Genomic DNA, 23,465 nt, shown 5'->3' with positions numbered 1-23,465 from the left:
AAATCATATAATGTCATGCATATAAACACATAAATCTGCCAAGGACTCCCTCCATGGTCTTCAACCCAGATGCCATGGGCTACCCCCATGGTCTTATACCCAAGGTCCATGGGCTCCCCTTCATGGTCTTACCAGGTGCCATGGGCTCCCCCATGGTTTTCACATAAGTCAAAACATACCAAATAACAAACCATTGCATATTCAACTATAGAAAGTTCATATCAAGTAATGGGTCGACGTTAGTGCCTTTCGACCCGTTGGTATAGTGAGAAAATTCACCTCAATCCGTTGAACACAAAAGCTGCTCAACTGCTAGCCCAAAATCTCACACTGTACAATATACAAATAACCCTAGTTAGGAATATGGCATGACCTAGACATGAGCCCAAAACCTAAGTCCAATTCTCTTCATAATGGCCCATAGGATTTTCCTTCACTAATGGGCCTTGCATTATAATCCAATTTTATATCAGGCCATAAGGCCCAAAAGGCTCAACATGCCAACCTTGGCCCAAGAGATTGATTCAGGCCCAAACACCAACGAGTCCAATCCCAAACACTTAAGGCCCAAAATATCGAAGTCCGCTAACGGCCCAAGACTTCATGAGAGCGTAGGCCCGTCGTACCTCTTCTTTAAGCTCAGCGTACTGAGTAGCAGCGTACAACATAGTACACCCAGCGTACAAACCATTCATGCACTAATTACATTAAGTGCTTAATGCATCCAGGCCCTTCACTCAAATTCCAGATCTTGGTTGATATGATGGTCTAAGGCATAAAGTTGGCAACTTTATGCCTTTGCATGCTATAAAAGATCCCAACAACTCAATCTACTTTATTAAGATTTTTCCAAAGGTCTTAACTCATGCATGGAGCCCAAGAAGGCATCAAGTTTGCATTTTTATACTATAAACAAGTCCAAGAGTCTCATATCTAATATTCCTAACCTCTGGAGTTGCCCAAACTCCCAAAAGATGATTTATGGACTCAAACATGGACACTAGCAAACTCTAATTCAACAAGCAAGGAGATTAGACAAGATGCAAGCTTTTTACCTTCAAAAGCTTCCCAAGATGCTCTAGATGCAGGATCCAAATACTCATTCCTTGATCAAGACTAGAACACCACCTTCTTCTTCTTGAACAACTTCTAGAAAAGGCACCAAACACACCTTTAAGCTCAAATCTCACAAGTTTTAGCAAAAATAGGGTTTAATGACGAAATGAGGCTATGGTGGCTGATTAGGGTTTAGTCTAAATGATATAAGGTTGCTTAAATAGGGTGCAAGACAAGAAATTAGGGTTTTAGATATCTGCCACGTATGCCCCGCATACATGCTCGTACGCCCAACATACGAGCTTGAGCCACCTGATGCACTTTCACACGTACGCTAAGCGTACCCAAATGTATGTCCAACGTATGGAAGGATCTTTTTTTTTTCCAAAAAGAAATACTTGAGGGTAAACAATGGAATACCTGGATTGGAGTGTTACAACTCTCCCCCACTTGAACTAAACTTCGCTATTGAAGTCCGTTGTCGCAAATAGATCCATGTAATGCTCTTGTATCTTATCCTCCGGCTCCCAAGTCTATTCAGCACCCTTCCGGCACTGCCATTGCACCTTCAATAGCTTCACCGCCTTGTTACGATGAGCTTTAGTTTTTCTATCCAAGTCTGCAATGGGCTTCTCTACATAATTCAGGCTCATATACACATGAATATCATCCAAAGAAATAACTACGGCTTCATCAGCTACATGCTTCTGGAGCTGAGACACATGGAAGATGTTGTGGATCTGAATGAGCACATTCAGAAGATCCAACCGATAAGAACCCTGCCAACTTGGGTAGAAATCCTGAACGGACCAATGAATCGGGGCCCTAGCTTGCTCCTATTTCGAAACCGAATGACACATTTCCAAGGTGACAACCTTCAATAACACAAAATCTCCCACCTAAAACTTGAGATCAGATCGGTGCCGGTTTCGTAGTCTATCCCGCACCTACTGAATCGATTTGTTGGTCTTAAGAACCACTTCGGTGCTTCCCATAACTCGATGTTCGACCTCCCCCTAACAAATTGGAGTCTTACACCTCCGACCATACAACATCTCAAACGGGGGTCGATCAATACTAGCATGATAACTATTGTTGTATAATAACTCTGTTAGTGGAAGTTAAGTATCCCAACTCCCTCCAAAGTCTAATACGCATGCATGAAGCATATCCTCGAGCGTCTGGATTGTCCGCTAGCTATGACCATCAGTCTGGGGTGGTAACCAGTGTTGAAATGCAGCTGAGTGCCCAACTCCTCATGAAACCTCCTCCAGAATTTGGAGGTAAATCGAACATCACGGTCCGAGACCACAGATATCAGCACTCTGTGCCTGACCACCACCTCCCACACATAAATATCTGCTAATTTCTCGATGGAGATACTCTTGAAAATCAAAATAAAATGAGCACTCTTGGTTAAACTGTCCATAATAAACCATATGGAATCAATACCCCACGCCGTCCTAGGTACCTTCATGAGAAAGTCCATGGTAATCTCCTTCCATTTCCACATGGGGATGGGTAATGGCTGAACCTTGCCGTGAGGCCCCTAATGCTCAAATTTGACGTTCCTGCGTGTCAAACACCGCTCGACAAACCAAGCAACTTCCTGCTTCATGCATAGCCACCAGTAGCTCGATCTTAGGTCTCGGTACATCTTCCTGGACCCCGTATGGGTAGAAAACTTGGACTTATGCGCCTTCTCCAAGATCTTTGCCTCACTCCCCTAAACCCTGCGACATTGAGTCAATAATCCCCGACTATCTCGAACAAACAATGAAATTTGCCCTCGAATTCACTCCATCTTCCAATTCTCATTTTTTAATCCCTCCACATGAACCCCCTTAAATCATATCCATCAGAGGTGAGGTGATCGTCATCCTCAAGTAAACATCACAGATCTGAGAACCTACCGTTTTACGGCTCAATGCATCGGCCACCACATTAGCCTTCCCGGGATGATACAAAATCTTGCAATCATAATCTTCCACCATATCTAACCATCTACTTTGTTGTATATTTAGATTCTACTAATCCATCAAATACTTCAAACTCTTGTGATCGATGAAGATGATGCATCAAACTCCATATAAATAATGCCTCCAAATATTAAGGAAAAACACCACCACCTCCAATTTCAGGTCAAAAGTGGAGTAATTCGCCTCATGAGGCTTCAGCTGCCTCGCGGTGTAACCAATCACATACTCCATCTGCATCAGAACAACTCCCAAACCCGAAATGGAAAACATCACAATATACCACAAAATCATCCCATCCCTCGGGTAGCGCCAAAATGGAGGCCTCGCATATTTTTTGTCTCAAAGTCTCGAATACCAATTGTTTATATGGACCCCACCTGAAGATTACACTCTTCTTTGTCAAGCGGCTCAAAGGTACGAAAATCTTAGAGAAATCCAGGATAAATATCCGACAGTACCCCGCTAAACCCAAGAAACTCTGGATCTCAGATGCATTCTTTGGAACCTCCTAATGCATTACCGCCTCAATCTTGGCCAGATCCACCAAGATACCCTCTTGGTTGATGATGTGCCCCAGAAACCGCACCTCATGCAACCAAAACTTGCACTTGGAGAATTTGGCATATATCCTCTCCATCCACAAGGTCTCCAACACCTCCCTCAAATGCTGCTCGTGCTGCTCCATGGTCTTAGAATAGACCAAGATATCATCAATGAAAATGATCACAAACTTATCCAACATCGACCTTTAAACCCGGTTCATGAGATCCATGAATGTTGTTTGAGCATTGGTAAACCCAAATGGCATTACCACAAACTCGTAATGATCATAACGAGTTCTGAAAGTCGTCTTCAGTATGTCCTCATCCCCAATCCTCATCTGATGATACCCTGACCGAAGATCAATATTGGAAAACCAAGATGCATCCTAAAGTTGATCAAATAAGCAGTCCTCGGGAAGTGGAAAATAGTTCTTCACCGTTAGCTTGTTTAATTCCCAATAATCAATACACATCCTATGTGACCCATCCATCTTTTTGACGAACAGGATCAGTGCTCCCCACGGGGAAATTGCTCGAACGAATAAATCCCATGTCTAGTAGCTCTTGAAGCTGCGTAGACAACTCCTTCATCTCAGGCGGAGCTAGACGATATAGCGCCTTGGCTATCGGAGTCGCACCAGGCATCAAATCAATACGGAACTCGACTTGCCTCTGGGGGGACACCCCAAGGAATTTCTAACCCTCCAGATCTCACCAAAATATGGTCTTAATGAATAAATTTTCCAACTTTATGCATTTACATGTCCCAAATACCAAGATCTCTACTTTTAGGTTCAGAGGAACCAAAAATGCAACCATAACCTTGCATGGCACAACATGGAGGACCAAATTCATCTTCAAATGTCACAAAGGGTCCAGAACATCCCAAGACTCAACCTTTGGGTCTGGAGTTTTCCAAACTCCACCGAAACAGCATGAAGGGACCAAGAATATGCTAAATAACCTAGATCTACAGTTCAAGAAACAAAAGACATGGAGCTTGAATACTGTGACATCCCCAAAATCTCGGCCAGAAAAGACCGATTTTCATTTATGCTTTTAAATATTTTCAGAGTAAATCCTTTTGATTTGAAAGAGTTGCGGAATTTGTTCCCAAAAACAAAACATGATAAAACAATGTTTACCAAAGCATTTCATAAAAGAAATGTATTTTTCATTATATAATCAAAACTCGGGGTGTCATGTTCCGATATAGACCAACAAGCATAAACGATAACATTACAAGTCATTCAAAAAATATTTACATGTACAAACTTGTAAACAAAACAACTTGATGGTTCATCCATCTTACGCCCTTGCGCCACTTCCTGTAATACAAATAAAACTGAGTGGGTCAGGCTTGGGAGCCTGGTGAGCATATAGGGTTTTCAACCCACAATAAATAATTAAATTAATCATTATCAACCAACAATAACCCAGTTACCCATTCCCGTTATTCTCACTTTACGTCCCTAAAATAACTAACACAAGGGACCTAATCTAAGAATATTTTCATCGGGGTGACAACACATGCTGCGGGGTTTCCTCAGCAATATAAGTCAAATAAGGCAACCATGAGGGGGATGGAATACAACGAATGAACACCCAAGTTCATTAACACCTACAGGTTATGAGCCTGCTAGCGTTCCACTGGACTATCTAGAAAAGTCCGTGGTCGTCATCTAAATTCCGCTAGATGACTGGATCAAAACAAGAACGAGGCCTCTCATCTGTTTATTACACACCAACTATCTACCCATGTTCTACCCAACATATTAGTAGATAAAAACATACATTTTTATACATATTTTCAAAACCTGTATAGCATGCTTGATCAATACATTTTCCATATAACAGATGAGGCGCACACACATAACACGTATTTCGTATAGAAATAATCAAATCTGTAAGATAGAAGAAAGTGAATATACATTCACACACATAACAACAAAATATACACATAACACGTATCTCATATAAATACTTCATAGTTACACGTTATGAGAAAGTAACAACGCATTCACACGTATAAACGACAATAAACTTAATACCCTCGAACCATACTTGTATTATTATTGCGTTTATGAAAGATAGTATACACTCACTTGATCAGAAGATGATCGGACAACACTACGACTTGCAGAAGTAGAAATCCTCAGCAGATCTGGAAGATCTCTACCAAAATCGCACTTCTTGCGGGCAGAGCTTCTGCTCGGAAACCGCACTTCTCGGGATCTTCGGGATCTCGGGACTCGCTTCGGGACTCGGGAATATTACCGGGGCTTCGGGATGGCTTCTGGGGTAAAAACGCAGAGCTTCAGCACAAAAACGAGAGGAAAATAGCAATGGAACCCGGAACCCTCGCATCCTATTTATAGGAGGCTGGAAGCTCCTCGTACGCGGGGCGTACGTGCCTCAGAAACGTAAGCGCATGCGTCATCCGAAGTGTCGACACTCTTCGGAGTACGCGGGGCGTACTCACTTACGTGGCGCGTAAGTCGGATCAGACCTGTGACTCGCCTTCGGATAATGCTTCCGAATTTTGATTTAAAAAGAAATACAAATTAATTAATAAACTTCGGAAATTCATATCTTCTTCATACAAACTCCTTTTTCGACGTTCTTTATATCCACGGAAAGGTGAGACTACGCTCTACAACTTTCGTTTAGACTCCGTCGGCTAATTTTGACTTTATTTTTATTATTTATTTTTAATAGGCCGGGACAGAAAATTTCGTTATAAATTCATAACTTCTTCGTTTGACGTCCGTTCTCGCCTAACTTTTTATCGCTTTGATACTAACAATGAGATCTTCTATTCTCATTTAGATCACTAAGGCTAAATATCGCTTTAACGTAAATTCACTTTTTACGTCGCGCTGTGTCGGGCCGGTTTTGTCGCGAAACTTCGACAGGTCATAACTTCCTCGTTATAACTCGGATTTCGGCATTCTTTATATCTTCGGAAAGCTTGTTTCAACTATTACAACATTATCTAGAGATATCAAGTTTATTTTACACTTAAATTTTGATGCTTATTTTTATTCTTAATTAATTAAATCACATAATTAAGCAATTAAGCACAAAACACATAATACTCAAATAATACAATCTTATTATTTCAAAACGGGTTACAAAGGTTAACCTAGACCATTACATTGCTAAAAATGGCAAGCCTGGAAACACAGGCGTTACAATTCTCTCCACCTTAGAATGATTCCGTCCCCGGAATCACACATCAACAAACAAATGTGGATAGCGACTCAACATGTCACTCTCCGTCTCCCAGGTGAGATTCGGCCCATTCGTGTGTTTCCATCGGATAAGCACTAACTCGACCATCTTGCGTCGCAACTTCTTAGTCTTTCGGTCAACAATTGCCTCTGGTTCTTCAATCAACCTTTTGTTCTCATCGATTCTCAACTCAGAAATTGGAATTATATCGGGAACTTCTCCCGTGAACTTTCTCAAATAACACACATGAAATGTGTTGTGAATTCCATTCAGTTCTTCGGGTAATTCGAGCTTGTAGGCTTGGTTCCCAATCCTCTGAAGCACTTTAAACGGTCCAATAAACCTTGGACTCAACTTTCCTCTTTTACCAAATCTTATAAGTCCCTTCCACGGCGAGACTTTAAGCAAAACCGAATCCCCAACTTCAAAAGTCATCGGTCTTCGCTTTTTGTCAGCATAACTCTTTTGACGATCTTGAGTTGCTAACATTCTTTCCCTAATTATTTTCAACTTTTCAGCAGTCTGATGAACCATCTCCGGTCCCATAAACTGCTTTTCCCCAGCCTCAAGCCAACAAGACGGCGTACGACACTTTTGTCCATACAAAGCTTGGTAAGGTGCCATCTTAATGCTCGAGTGAAAACTATTATTATAGGAAAATTCTACCAACGGTAAATGTTCATCCCAATTACCTAGGAACTCCAAGGTACATGCTCTCAGCATATCTTCAAGTGTTTGTATCGTTCTTTCACTCTGACCATCATTCTGCGGATGGTAAGCTGTACTTAAACATAACTTGGTACCCATTTCCTCTTGTAGACTTTTCCAAAACCTTGAGGTGAAACGACTATCACGATCCGACACAACTGTTAGCGGAACACCGTGAAGTCTCACAATTTCCTTCACATAAGAATTCGCAAGCTTTTCCATAGACCATTTCTCCCTGGCTGCTATGAAATGCGCACTCTTAGTGAATCGATCAACGACCACCCAAATCATGTCATGACCATTCTTTGTTCTGGGTAGTTTAGTGACAAAATCCATAGCAATGTCTTCCCACTTACCCATAGGCACAGGTAAAGGTTCTAAACTCCCATACGGTTTCTGATGTTGTGTCTTGACTCTCGCACAAGTCACACACTCGGCCACATACTTTGCAACATCAAGCTTCATCGTCGGCCACCAGTAGTAGGGTTTCAGGTCCCTATACATTTTAGTGCTACCGGGATGAAATGAATACATGGTCTTGTGAGCTTCTTCCATCAGAAGATCTCTAATTCCTCCTAACTTAGGTACCCAAATACGATCTTGGAATACCTTCAGTCCATGACCGTTTGTACCAAACACCAACGTTTTTCCCAAACGTTCCTCCTTTCGGTCATTTTTCTCAGAAGCTTCCTCTTGAGCTTTCTTTATACTTTCCACAATGGTTGAGACAACTTCAATTCTCAACGCTCTTGGCCTTTTCCTTTCAAGATTGACTTTCCGAATGAGAGCATCAGCAACAACATTAGCCTTGCCGGGGTGGTCAAGTATCTCGCAGTCGTAGTCCTTGAGTAATTCCAGCCAGCGTCGTTGCCTCATATTCAATTCCTTCTGATTAAAGAGATATTGGAAACTCTTATGATCAGTGAAAAGTTTGCACTTTGTGCCATAGAGGTAATGCCTCCATATTTTCAGAGCGAAAATTACCGCTGCCAACTCCAAATCATGAGTCGGGTAACTCTTTTCATGCTCCTTCAGCTGTCGAGACGCATATGCTATCACCTTTTCTCTTTGGGTTAAAACACAACCCAATCCAACCCCAGACGCATCGCTATAAATAGCGAAGTCTTCAACTCCATCGGGTAGAGAAAGTATCGGTGCCTCTCATAGTTTCTTCTTTAGCTTCTCGAATGCTTCTTTATGCTTCTCACTCCAAGCATAAGCAGCTCCTTTGTGGGTCAAAGCTGTCAATGGAGTAGCAATCGAAGAAAAGCCTTGGATAAACCTTTGGTAATATCCAGCTAATCCTAAAAAGCTTCGGATCTCCGTGGGACTTTTCGGTTGTTCCCACTTCATTACAGCTTCAATCTTTGCTAGATCAACCATTATCCCTTCTTGGTTGACCACGTGACCCAAGAATTGGACTTCACGAATCCAAAAATCACATTTTGAGAACTTAGCATACAGCTTCTCCTTCTTCAAAACTTCTAACACTTCTCGTAAGTGTCTGCCATGCTCCTCCTGGCTTTTTAAGTAAATCAGAATGTCGTCTATGAACACTATCACGGATTTATCAAGGAACGGATTACAAACCCTATTCATTAAATCCATGAATGCTGCTGGAGCATTGGTTAGTCCAAACAACATAACCAAGAACTTGTAGTGTCCATATCTAGTTCTGAACGCAGTTTTCTCTATATCCTGCTCTCTTACTTTTAGCTGATGATATCCTGACCTTAGATCGATCTTCGAGAAATAGCTCGAACCTTGCAATTGATCAAATAGGTCATCAATCCTTGGCAATGGATATCTATTCTTTATTGTTGCCTTATTCAGCTCTCTGTAATCGATGCACATTCTCATACTCCCATCTTTCTTCTTCACGAATAACACCGGAGCTCCCTAGGGCGATGAACTAGGTCTAATGAAACCTTTGTCCAACAACTCTTGAAGTTGCATCATCAACTCCTTCATCTCCGTTGGTGCTAATCGATAAGGTGCTTTTGCTATTGGCGTGGTTCCTAGTAACAAGTCAATACGGAATTCCACTTGTCGATCAGGTGGTAATCCAGGAAGATCTTCGGGAAATACTTCCGGATAATCACACACCACAGGAATACTCTGCATCACCTTCTTCTCCTTCTTAGCATCAATCACGAATGCTAAATATGATGTACATCCCTTGGTCAAACACTTTCTGGATTTCATTAGGGAAATGATTCCAGAATTCACTCGGCGTTTGTCCCCCATACACCATAAATGAATCTTTTCCAGGCGGGTTTACTTTAACTATCTTCTTCTTGCATAAAATTTCGGCATCATTGGCGCTGAGCCAATCCATTCCCAACACGATGTCGAAACCATTAAGTTCGATAGGCAATAATTCCTCGCAGAACTTATTCCCATTCAAGTCAATTAAGATGTTTTTCATATGATGGCTAACAGGTACAAACTTGCCACTAGCAACTTCGACTAATAAAGCATTATCTAGTCTATTAACAGGCAAAGCTAGTTTTCTACCAAAATCATGCGATATAAAGGAGTAGTTGGCTCCAAAATCAAATAAAATTTGGGCAGGCAAATTGTTAACGAGAAAGGTACCTGAAGTGACATCAGCTTCATACTTAGCAGCTTCTAGTGTCATCTGGAATGCTCTCGCCTTCGGCTTTGGTGGAATGTTGGGCTTAGCTGCCTCCTTCTTCTTCGGACAGTCTTTCAAAATGTGCCCCTCTTCATTACAACCAAAACACATCCTTTTGTTGTTCGAACATTCATTGGAAAAATGTCCAACCTTTCCACACTTGTAGCAGGTCACATCCTCGCTACATTTCCCAAAGTGCTTTTTCTTACACTTATCACACCACTGCGCTTCTCCCCCTTTTCCCCCACCAAACCTTTTCGAATCAGATTTCGAAAATTTACTTTTCTTACCGGAACCAGATGTTCCCTCGAACTTCCTCTTCTCACCAACCTCAACCTTGTTGGTGGTTCTCCCCTTGATCATGTTCTCAACAGACTTGGCAGCCCAGATAGCTACCTCTAGAGTAAGTGCCTGGCGTACTGGCACTTCATACTCCCATGGAAGTCCCTTCGCATACCGGTCCACCTTCGTCAGCTCGTCTGGAACGATATGCAAGGCAAACTCCATTTTATCGGTGAAGTTATTGGTGTATTCATCAACTGACATGCTGCCTTTAGTCAATGTCAGGAACTTGTTCTCCAATTCCAACAGATTTTGAGCCGAGCAGAACTTGCGCTTAAACTGCACCAAGAACTCTGCCCATGACAATTGCAGTGGCTCATTAGGGCTCAAAGTCATCCCTAGAGTGTTCCACCAACGAACGGCTCCACCTCGGAATTGACGCACAGCATAGATAGTTTGCAACTTACCTTTGCAGCCACACGTCATGAAGGCTAGCTCCATTTCGGATATCCAATCCATAACCCCAATCAGATCCTCCTTTCCATTGAAGGTCGATGGTTTGCAAGTCAAAAAGTCCTTGTACTTGCAACCCATTCCATCATTCCTTCCATCACAGTTGTCTTGTCTAACGATCGGTGGGTTGGCTTGACCAACAGACCCACTAAAGTTTCCACCTTCCGAGTGCCCTTCATTCAGTTCAGGCCCTTCCACACGAATTGACAGTTCTTCACGACTCTGTTGAAGCAACCGTCCAGTTTCATCCATTTGACGATCCAACATCGTCTGAATCATCAATTGTACACCAGCCATGGTTATTGGCTCAGGTGCTGCTACTACAACAGGTCTTTGTTCAATCACTGGTGGTTGATTCCTGTTTTCATCCGCATTTCCAACTCCACTTCTTGTTCTCACCATTTTGATCTACACACCGAATAAGGTGAAATTAGATCCTTATTCACGATAGATATTCAAATCATCCTTATCACTCCGAAACGTTTACATGCTAGTTCTAATGTCGTAGACGTACGCTTAGAATCCTACACACATAAAGTTTCTAGATCCGGTCGGCAACAAACCATAGATCCGAACAAATAATATCATATATGACAACATATAACATTTAGCACATAAAAGCATTTTAGGCAACTTTCCTAAAATAAACTAGTGCTTGTGTCTAAAACATAACAGACACACATCTCAAAATTCCACTTAGCATTCTAAGTTTAAGTCTAGAAATCCTAAAAATTCCTAGTTCGCTTAAACTAATGCTCTGATACCAACTGTGACATCCCCAAAATCTCGGCCAGAAAAGACCGATTTTCATTTATGCTTTTAAATATTTTCAGAGTAAATCCTTTTGATTTGAAAGAGTTGCGGAATTTGTTCCCAAAAACAAAACATGATAAAACAATGTTTACCAAAACATTTCATAAAAAGAAATGTATTTTTCATTATATAATCAAAACTCGGGGTGTCATGTTCCGATATAGACCAACAAGCATAAACGATAACATTACAAGTCATTCAACAAATATTTACATATACAGACTTGTAAACAAAACAACTTGATGGTTCATCCATCTTACGCCCTTGCGCCACTTCCTGTAATACAAATAAAACTGAGTGGGTCAGGCTTGGGAGCCTGGTGAGCATATAGGGTTTTCAACCCACAATAAATAATTAAATTAATCATTATCAACCAACAATAACTCAGTTACCCATTCCCGTTATTCTCACTTTACGTCCCTAAAATAACTAACACAAGGGACCTAATCTAAGAATATTTTCATCGGGGTGACAACACATGCTGCGGGGTTTCCTCAGCAATATAAGTCAAATAAGGCAACCATGAGGGGGATGGAATACAACGAATGAACACCCAAGTTCATTAACACCTACATGTTATGAGCCTGCTAGCATTCCACTGGACTATCTAGAAAAGTCTCTGGTCGTCATCTAAATTCCGCTAGATGACTGGATCAAAACAACGAGGCCTCTCATCTGTTTATTACACACCAACTATCTACTCATGTTCTACCCAACATATTAGTAGATAAAAACATACATTTTTATACATATTTTCAAAACCTGTATAGCATGCTTGATCAATACATTTTCCATATAACAGATGAGGCGCACACACATAACACGTATTTCGTATAGAAATAATCAGATCTGTAAGATAGAAGAAAGTGAATATACATTCACACACATAACAACAAAATATACACATAACACGTATCTCGTATAAATACTTCATAGTTATACGTTATGAGAAAGTAACAACGCATTCACACGTATAAACGACAATAAACTTAATATCCTCGAACCATACTTGTATTATTATTGCGTTTATGAAAGGTAGTATACACTCACTTGATCAGAAGATGATCGGACAACACTACGACTTGCAGAAGTAGAAATCCTCAGCAGATCTGGAAGATCTCTACGAAAATCGAACTTCTCGCGGACAAAGCTTCGGCTCGGAAACCGCACTTCTCGGGATCTTCGGGATCTCGGGACTCGCTTCGGGACTCGGGAATATTACCGGGGCTTCGAGGGTAAAAACGCAGAGCTTCGGCACATAAACGAGAGGAAAATAGCAATGGAACCCGGAACCCTCGCATCCTATTTATAGGAGGCTGGAAGCTCCTCGTACGCGGGGCGTACGTGCCTCAGAAACGTAAGCGCATGCGTCATCCGAAGTGTCGACACTCTTCGGAGTACGCGAGGCGTACTCACTTACGCGGCGCGTAAGTCGGATCAGACCTGTGACTCGCCTTCGGATAATGCTTCCGAATTTTGATTTAAAAATAAATACAAATTAATTAATAAACTTCGGAAATTCATATCTTCTTCATACGAACTCCGTTTTCGACGTTCTTTATATCCACGGAAAGGTGAGACTACGCTCTACAATTTTCGTTTAGACTCCGTCGGCTAATTTTGACTTTATTTTTTATTATTTATTTTTAATAGGCCGGGACAGAAAATTTCGTTATAAATTCATAACTTCTTCGTTTGACGTCTGTTCTCGCCTAACTTTTTATCGCTTTGATACTAACAACGAGATCTTCGATTCTCATTTAGATCACTAAGGCTAAATATCGCTTTAACGTAAATTCACTTTTTACGTCGCGCTGTGTCGGGCCGGTTCTGTCGCGAAACTTCGACAGATCATAACTTCCTCGTTATAACTCGGATTTCGGCATTCTTTATATCTTCGGAAACCTTGTTTCAACTACTACAACATTATCTAAAAATATCAAGTTTATTTTACACTTAAATTTTGATGCTTATTTTTATTCTTAATTAATTAAATCACATAATTAAGCAATTAAGCACAAAATACATAATACTCAAATAATACAATCTTATTATTTCAAAACGGGTTACAAAGGTTAAACTAGACCATTACATTGCTAAAAATGGCAAGCCTGGAAACACAGGCGTTACAAATACTCACAGATGTCCATATCAAGGATAGAAGGTTAAAACTTGAGAAGATCTAGAACTCTAGCACTCAAATCACCTTCTTCTGTCAAATACTAACACAACAAAACTCAAGAAATGTATAAATTGGGCTAGGGTTTCGGCACAAGATGTTCTCAGGAGATGGAGGCTATCAAATGAGGCAACCCTAAGAGTTAGTGCCTTTAAATAGGGCCCAAAGATAGATAATTAGATTTTCTCCATTCAGCAAGGTCACATCGTGGATACTATGTTTCATGCTGTGACGTTTGTTAAATGGTCGCACAATGACCAGTCCCACTCTCACTTTATGAATCTAGTCAAATTACAAAATTAAATAATAAAAGAATCACATACCGAGAATTGAGAAATGGGTGTTACAACAGATAGAGGAATAGAGATAACCCTAAGCCAATTTCGAATGAAATCGAGAGTAAATGTACTTCACCACTACATTATAAAATAATCAAGACCAAGCTCCATGACATGGTCAGATGCTATTTGTGTGACATAGGAGAGTCGAGGACCTACATAATACATGTGGTCGATAAGCTCAATGGTTTTTTTCGTCTCGTAAATGATCTTATCAAAAATGTTATTAACGCAAAATAAGCATCTCATCAGACTACGCAAAGAAGAAACATTAGGGTTTATATTTATACTTTTTTATTTTTAAAAATTAAATTTTGTTTTAAAAAATATAAAAAAGAATGAAAAAATGGTAAAGAAAAATAGTTGACAGACAGTTTGTGGAAGTTTAAGAAATCCCATCGACTATTCATGTATATTTATAAACCATAAGAAGTTCGAATCAAAATGTTAGCAAAAACTAAATTTGTAACCTTCGGAAATTACATGGACCCAATTATGTAATTTTGTTTGAATCATAGCCAGACGGGTTTATATCATGCGGTTTTGGTTCTTAAATATATTATATCTTTAAACAAAACGTAAACTATGACGGCTTTCACAAAATAGTAGTCATTTTGGTTATATAAAAACGTAAATATTTAACAAATACTATTGTTTTCAAAATTTAACTTCAAAGCATTGAATGTTAAAGTAATAAACCGAAATGTTGGTAGTATCTACGTTATCCATACATATATATTTTGTATTAGTAAACATATCTATAGATTAAATATTATCACAACGTACGAAGGATGAGGTCCTCTCAACAAACTTCATATCTGCAGAAAAAATGGCAGTTGCTTTCTGTTCAAGCGGCAAAATGAGACTTTCAAGAAGATAAGACAGGAAAGCTATTAGATATTTCATTATTTTATTCTATAACTCGTTGTCTCGTTCAATATAAAATATAGCAATTTTGTTTACAAACATAATATTTTGTGTTTGTAAACCTTACCATTCACATTGTTTTAAATCAAAGTAAAACGTTATTAAAAAATAAAAAACTTATTAATTTTTTTTTAAAGTAAAACATTTTCAACGATGTTGTTAATTAACAAATTCTTCCTTTACGTCTTGTTTCAGAGTTCAACTTAAGGATAGAAATGGGAGGATATGGAGGGAAAGTGAGGAGTGTTGAAAGAAAATTATGTTGCCGAGTTTCATTAATGGAAGAAAAGTGAGGGGAGACAATTATTTTGAAGCCATATTTTCCTTCCAAATTTCCTCATAAATTGGGTGGATTTGGGAAGAAAGTAAGAGGAAGAAAAATTTTAAGTTTTATTTTCTTTTCCTCCTAACTCGGGAATACAAAAACTTAAAATTTTTCTTTCATTTCATTCAAACTTAGGAACACGGAATAATGAATATTTTTCTTCACTTCCTTTTTTTCTGTCAAAAATTTTTCTCTTTCCTTTAATGAATTTACAAAAATTAACGGAACAAGGCCTTAAGATTTTTCAATCACCATATGGTATGGTCCATAACTTTTTAACCAATTATATATATATATATATATATATATATATATATATATATATATATATATATATATATATATATATATATACAAACACACATTCAAACTATAAAGGTTCTTATACTTTATGAAATACAATGAAAATTTTCATTTTAAGTTCTCATTAAAAACCTACACTCTGCTTCTTTATTAATCCGTTTCAATCGGGTTTCTTGAGAAGGTTGTATCCAAGTTATTTGACCAAGATTTATCTGAAACGGTTAACTTCCTGTTGTCTTATATGGTGGTGAATTTGATACCCCATGGGTGATAAACTCGGACTCCACTGTTAAAATTTTCGAATGGATACCCGTTGGGCTATCTTGGCATATGACATTTATTCGTGTTGTTCCACCACCTAATTATTTGGTGGTGTGGAGAACTTGTGTACCCAGAAAGGAAGGGTATTTACCAATTATGTCGTCCCTAGGGATGTAGTGATCACAGATGAGAATGTCATGGCCCATTACAATGATTTAGGCTTAGAGATGTTAACGAATATGGAAAACTACCTTATAAAGCTGCTACCTGCCTTGGTAGGTCAACAAAAGAGCTAGAACAATATGAAAAGAGCTAGGAGTTCCTTTAAAGGAAGTGGGGAAGAGAATAAGGAAGGATAAAACAGAAGACGAGAAGTTAGCCAAACAATTATTTTAAAAAGGCAAGATGTATGAGTAGGCGGTTGGTTCATAGAGGCAGTTAAAGTCTCCATCTTCAAGTGGTTACTTTTCAGTTAAGTAAGAGGATAAAGGAAAGGAAAAGAAAGCAATTAGGCATCTAAGAAAGTCATTAGGTTGGTAAGCAAGTCACCCTGATGCCAAGCTAAGTCCCAAGCTAAAGACAATGGATCACATTGATATAAGAAAAAGAAAAGACATGTAAGGGACAGGGAGGGGAGGCTATCGAAACCAAATGAGACTAGAAGGAAGTTAAAATTTGTAAAGAACAACTCAAAAATCACAACATCAACAAATTTTTTATAACAAAAAAAAAAAAAGATCCAGTTGGTTTTCAGGTACTTACAACTAAAACTTCACCAACAAGAATCACTCACACTCAGACAAAAGTGAAAAACAAGTACAAACTAAGAACAAGGTTTAAGCAAGAATTCCAAAGACAAAACCTCTAATCTGAATATAAACCCTAAGAGGTGATAGAATCAACTGATTGAGAGCAAAAAACAAGAGAAATCTGAATAATGAATCTTTTCAGCCTAAAAGACACAATATATACACATGTTCAACAAACACAGATCAAGTCGGACTTTACCAGAACTAGACCCATCAAAATAAACCCACGTGTTTTCAACACTTCAATGAAAATGAGCCCCAATCCCTGCAAAATAACAATACTACAAAACATACCCAAAATAGCAAAAACTTACATTTCATTCAAAACTTACTTTTTCCTTATTTAAAAAATATACCCAAACTCCTGTCTTAATCTCAATGTTAATCTTGAAATAACTTGATTATATTTTTAACACCCACTCTCAAGATAAACATTGAGAAAAAAACAAATTTAATCAACTTTAAATGGATCATATAAACCCAATTCATAATAGAAGAAATTATGTTGTTTTGAGGTTAAAGATTTCGTAAAAATATATGCTCTTGTTTTTCAAATGCAATCATAACAATCTTCAAAATTCCTTTAGAAACTCTATCCGTCACAAAATGAACATCCACTTCAAAGTGCTTGGTTTTTTTAATGAAAAACAGGATTAAGAGCATGCTTAATAGCTGAATTATTGTCACAATAAACATTAACATTAAACAAACCTTTAACAGACAAATCATAATAATGTTTAAGAATACACATGAGCTCACATGTAACCGTACCCAATGCCCTGTATTGAGACTTAGTAGATGATCTATATACAATGTCTTGTTTTTTACTTTTCTAAGATATCAATGAAATACCAAAATAAACACAATAGCCTATAACAAACCTTTTAGAAGAAACACATTTTGCCTAATCAACATCCACATAAGCACATAACATAGGATTTTGACACTTAGATAAACTAACACCCCTACCAAGATTTTGTTTTAAATACCTCAAAACAAACATAGCAATATTTAAATCTGACTTTCTTGGAGAGTGCATAAATTGACTAAGCATCTGAACAGTAAAAGAAATATCATGTCTAGTTATAGTCAAGTAAATTAACTTGCCTATAAGCTTTTGATACTCTGTTATATTTTGTAACAATTCATCTTTATCATTAACCCCTTTTTCCAAAATGAGAAAATTCAAATCCAAGGGAGTTTTTTACAGGTTTACATCCTAACTTTCCAAACTCATGAATCAATTCTAAACAATACTTGCGTCAAGTTAAACAAATACCATCATATTTATCAATAACTTCAATCCCTAAAAAAAACTTTAACTTCCCCAAATCTTTAATCAAATACTTAGACTTCAAAAAAAGCTTTTACTTTATTTATTTAAATTTCATAATTACCAGTTATAACAATATCATCCACATAAACCAGTAAAAACACAACAATACCATTCTTATTCTAAATAAACAATGAATCATTATTTATGCTTTGCACAAATCCACACTCAAATAAAGAAGAATAGAGTTTTTCATTCCATTTCCTAGGAGGTTGTTTTAACCCATATAAAGATTTCAACAACTTACAAATACGAGTATCCTTAGGTGTATGATACCCTTGAGGAAGAGACATGTATACATCCTCATCAAGATTTCCATAATGAACTGTATTATTAACATCCAATTGACATAAATTCCAAGAGTTATTAACAGCTAAAGAGATAACAACTCTAATTGTAACCATTTTTTCTACAGGAGAGAAAGTCTCCTCATAGTCAATACCCTTTTTTGACTATAACCTTTGGCCACAAGCCTAGACTTATACATTTCAACCTCACCATTAGCTTTGTATTTGATTTTATATACCCACTTACAACCAATAGGTTTCTATCAACACATAAATTAGTAATTTCCCAAGTTTTATTACGGTATAAGGCCTCTATTTCCTCATTCATAACAATTATCCAATTAGGATCAGAAGAAGCTTCAAAAAAATCCCTAGGCTAAACAGTTTTATTAAGATCTGAAACAAAACACAAATTTTCAAAATTCAGATTTGCATAATTTAAGGTTTTTTCAATAGCATACTTATATTTACCCTTAACAACGTAATCATTAAACTTAAGAGGCATCCTAGATTCTCTATTAGACCTCCTTACAGAAATACTACTAGATGGTTCAATACTTTCAAAACTATTTCCCTCAGAAGACCTGAAAACACCTGGACCAACCTCCTGAGACCGTGATAGTTGTACCAAGCTATTATGGCTACTAACACTAGTATGCTCAAAAGGAGATGTTACACTAGTGTTATGGCTCATCACATGTGAACCAGTTTCAAGAACTTCATCCATATAGGATGACTGAAATAATTCATCCTAGGGACTCGGGTGTACAGGATCAGTAGAGATAGAGTTATCAAAAACATATATATGTTTTCATCACCCAAATTCTTTTTCATTTTGAAAGGAAAAACATCTTCATAAAACATTACATCCCTGAAAAAGAAAACAAACAAATTATCAAGATTGTACAACTTATATTCCTTTTTCTCACTAGATTAACCAATAAAAACACAGTTTTTTGACCTTTCAACAAATTTATCAGATTGATTTTGCTTAATAGAAAAACACAGACAACCAAACACTCTTAAATTTTAAAACTTAGGCAAGAAATTATAGATCATATCAAATGGTGACCTTCCCTTTAAATCTAAGGTAAGGAGCCTGTTTATTTGAAACACAACAGTTAGAATGGAATCACCCCAAAACTTGAGAGGTATACCAAACTGAAATAGAAGAGACCTAGCAACATTCAACAAATTTCTATGTTTCCTCTCCACAACACCATTCTGTTATGGAGTATATGTACAAGTAGTCTGATTAGAAATACCCTTTTTATCAAAGACGAATCGATAAAGTGAGCATTAACAAACTTAGCACCATTATCTGTTCTAACAATTTTCACACTTGAATTAAAATGATTTTTCAAGAAATTATAAAAAAACTGAAAACAAATAAAATACTTTAGTTTTGGACTTTAACAAATAGACCCATACATCCCTGGTGAAATCATCCACAATAGTTAAGAACTATATATAACTATCAGCAGTAGCAACTCTATAAGGACCCTAAACATCTAAGTGCACTAAATCACCTAGACAGACACTTTTATGTTCACTTAACTGAAAAGAATTCCTAGACTACTTAGCCTTATAACAAATATCACAAGGAGGGAAAGACTCATAACCAAAAGAAGGAACATTCTTAAGAGTATTTAAAGACTGAATGGGAGGATACCCCAGTCTATTATGCCAAGTGACATTAGACACATAACAATTAACCTTACTTAAATAGGACATATTACCTAAAGACAGGGAATCTTCAAGATAATACAATCCACCAGACTCACTACCAATCCCCATAGTTACCTTGGACTGTGAATCCTGAACACCACAATTAAATTCATCAAGAAACAACTTGACAATTATTACCCTTACAGAGTTTATGAACAAAAAGCAAATTAACATTAAAATCAGGAACAACAAAAGCATTAGATAAAACCACAGAATCTGAAAGGTTCATGTTTCCAATCTTGTTTATTTTGGCAGATGACCCATTAGGATGATCTACTCTAAGATCAAGTTTGGAAACATTAACAATGTTATCTAACATAAAATCATTTTTGGTCATATGATGATTAGTACCAGAATCAACAATCAACTTCATACTATTAGACACAAAGGAGTTACAGCAAGTACCTGCCATGTTAGCAGACACCTCATTTGTAGATGGCTTCTCATTAATGAGACTAAGAAACTTAATATAATGCTCGCTTGTAAGAAAGAACTTATCTGAAGAATTGTTAGATTTAGAATCAGCAACTGGATGGTCACCTACAACAGTAGCAGTGGAATTGTCAGAAGAGAAAGACTTATTGAATTTCTTTGATTCATTTATAAACTCGAAAGCTTTAGGAAAACCAATGAGTTTATAACATCTTTTAATTATGTGTCCCTTAAGAACATAATTTTTACATTGAAGATTAGAATTTCCACGATATTTATTATGCTTTTGATCATTAAATTTTCTGACAAAAGCAGTGGCTTGTGACTTAGTGGAAGACTGGGAAATGGAACCTCACTTTTAGTGAGACTCCTCACGAGAAACAATTGAAAATGTTGTTTTAACACTAGGAAGAGGTTCCATTAATAAAATGTGACTCTTAACTTGACTGAATGTGTCATCAAGACCATATAAGAACTGCATTAACTTCATTAGTTTTGAATGATTTGTAAAATCAGCAGAGGCCTCACAAGTACATCCAACCAAGTTAACAAGTCCATCGAACTCTTTCCACAAAGCAAAACTTACTATAATACTTAGAAAACAGACATACCACTTTGAGTAAGAGAAATTATTTTTTGATGTACGTTAAAAATAACTCAACCAGCAGGTTTATGATATTTTTCACTTAATTCAGACTAAATATTAGAAGAAATTTCATTATAAGCATGATTGGCATACAATGACTCATAAATAGAACCAAGAATCCAAGAACAAACCACAACATTAACATAATCCGATTTTCTAATTTTAGTTTCATCTTGAGATGGTTTAGGAAAAGTTTTATCAACAAACCCTATTTTATTTCTTACTTTCAAGGCCCTGGTCATTGAACTTTGCCAAATTCTAAAGTTTTCAGTACTTGACAATTTAAAACTAATAATAGACGCCACACCATTATCAGACAGATGTAGGAACAAGGGACCATCAAAATCATAATGATATGGACTCTTGGAACCAGAAGCTAAAGCTAGAGTTTCTCCAACCATGACTAATACACCTTATATAACAATTAAACTGTGTTTTCTTGACAAACCCAGTGATTGTACTAAACCAGATTGAACCACTTTTCTTGGGAAGACAAGTTAGTACCATAATGAGACCACAATCCACTATTATCAACAAGTGTAAGAGTCACAACTAAGAAGATAAAAAACTAGAACAAACAAATGTACGTTCAAGCAACACAGAAGCACACAAGATAAAACTTGAAAAAACAAGAAAGTGTGCAAGAACTTACAGTGATCCACATAAATAACACCCATCAAGCAACAAAGTAGTTTATCGTTAGATCTGTACGTAACAGACTGTAACACTAAAGCATACAGGCATTCAAATTCCAAAAACCACCAAACCAATCAGATTGTGTTGTTTGCAATCTTGATGTTGATCGTCGCTTAACATTTGTTGTTAGAAGAACAAGATGTTATATCTAACGTCAATGATCAAGAGAACGTTTACTCTCAATATCAACAACATCTAAGATAGTTTATCCACCAAGAACAAAACAGATCAAATGTGTAACATCCTAAAATACGACCAAAAAATTTTTGTTTAATAATTGCTAAAAACATCATGTCAATATCATAAAATAAAACTCATACGTCAATATCTCAGAACCTTAGCAAAGTATCACGAGAAAATGTATCAAGACTGTATCAAATCACAACTATCAAAAGCTAAAACAACTCCCAGGACAAACTGAAGCTGTGGTGTGTGCGATGCCATCAACCCAATCTCTTCCCTTTACTTGCAGAAGTACCCGAAACAAAAACTAAAACTGTAAGCACAAAGCTTAGTGAGCTCCCCCAAACTACCACATACCATACAATAACATATAACACATACTGGGCCTTGCTCACTACATCAGACTGAAGTCCAGAACCTGCATCGAACTGAAGTCCAGAACTAACTAGGGCCTTGCCCTCTGCATCCGACCGAAGTCCGGGACTAACTGCATTGGACCGAAGTCCAGAGCTGACTGGGACCTTGTCCCCTGCATCGGACCTAAGTCCAAAACTAACTGCATCAGACCTAAGTCCAAAAACTATCTGAGAATAACATAGCATAGCATAAACATATCAACTAGCATGAACACATAAATTGCATACTGCATTGGGTCGTAGCCCGGAACACATAACACATAAACACTGTCTAAGCTACGAATGCATCAAACATTCTAACTACTGCATCGGACTGAGGTCTGGAAACTACTACTAGTTAAACAGGCCGGCATTGTGGCCTTAGACTCGTTCCTACTGGAAGGAAACTCACCTTGTGATGCTGACTGCTGAACTCCTAAATGAGAAATGTCACACCCCAAAACCAAGAACGGCGGAAACGTTCTGGGGCGGAGGACGTCATGTAAAGTATCACAACACAGTAAATGTAAATAAGCAAACAACATCATCCATTGCATGAAATATATAATTTTAATACAAGCGTGTTATGTACAGTATAGACACCAAAAATAATGTATATCAAAATAATAAGATGAGTCTTGGATGCGCTCCATCTTCTCAAAAGATGGCCTCGGTACCTGTCTACTGATGACCTGAGAATACAAGTTATTTTGAAAGAGTTTATCAGCATTAAGCTGGTGAGGTCATAAGTATTTTAGTGTCAATGTTTGTTGTCAAAACGTTTGAACCTGTCTCAATGTATAAGTTTGTAAAAATGTAAGTAAGTGTTTGAAAGTGTTTGTAAAAGTTTGAATCTCT

The sequence above is a fragment of the Lactuca saligna genome, chromosome 4 (genome assembly GCF_052625555.1).
Source record: "Lactuca saligna cultivar CGN05327 chromosome 4, ASM5262555v1, whole genome shotgun sequence".
Lineage (NCBI taxonomy): Eukaryota > Viridiplantae > Streptophyta > Magnoliopsida > Asterales > Asteraceae > Lactuca > Lactuca saligna.
This window is presented reverse-complemented; position numbering follows the sequence as displayed.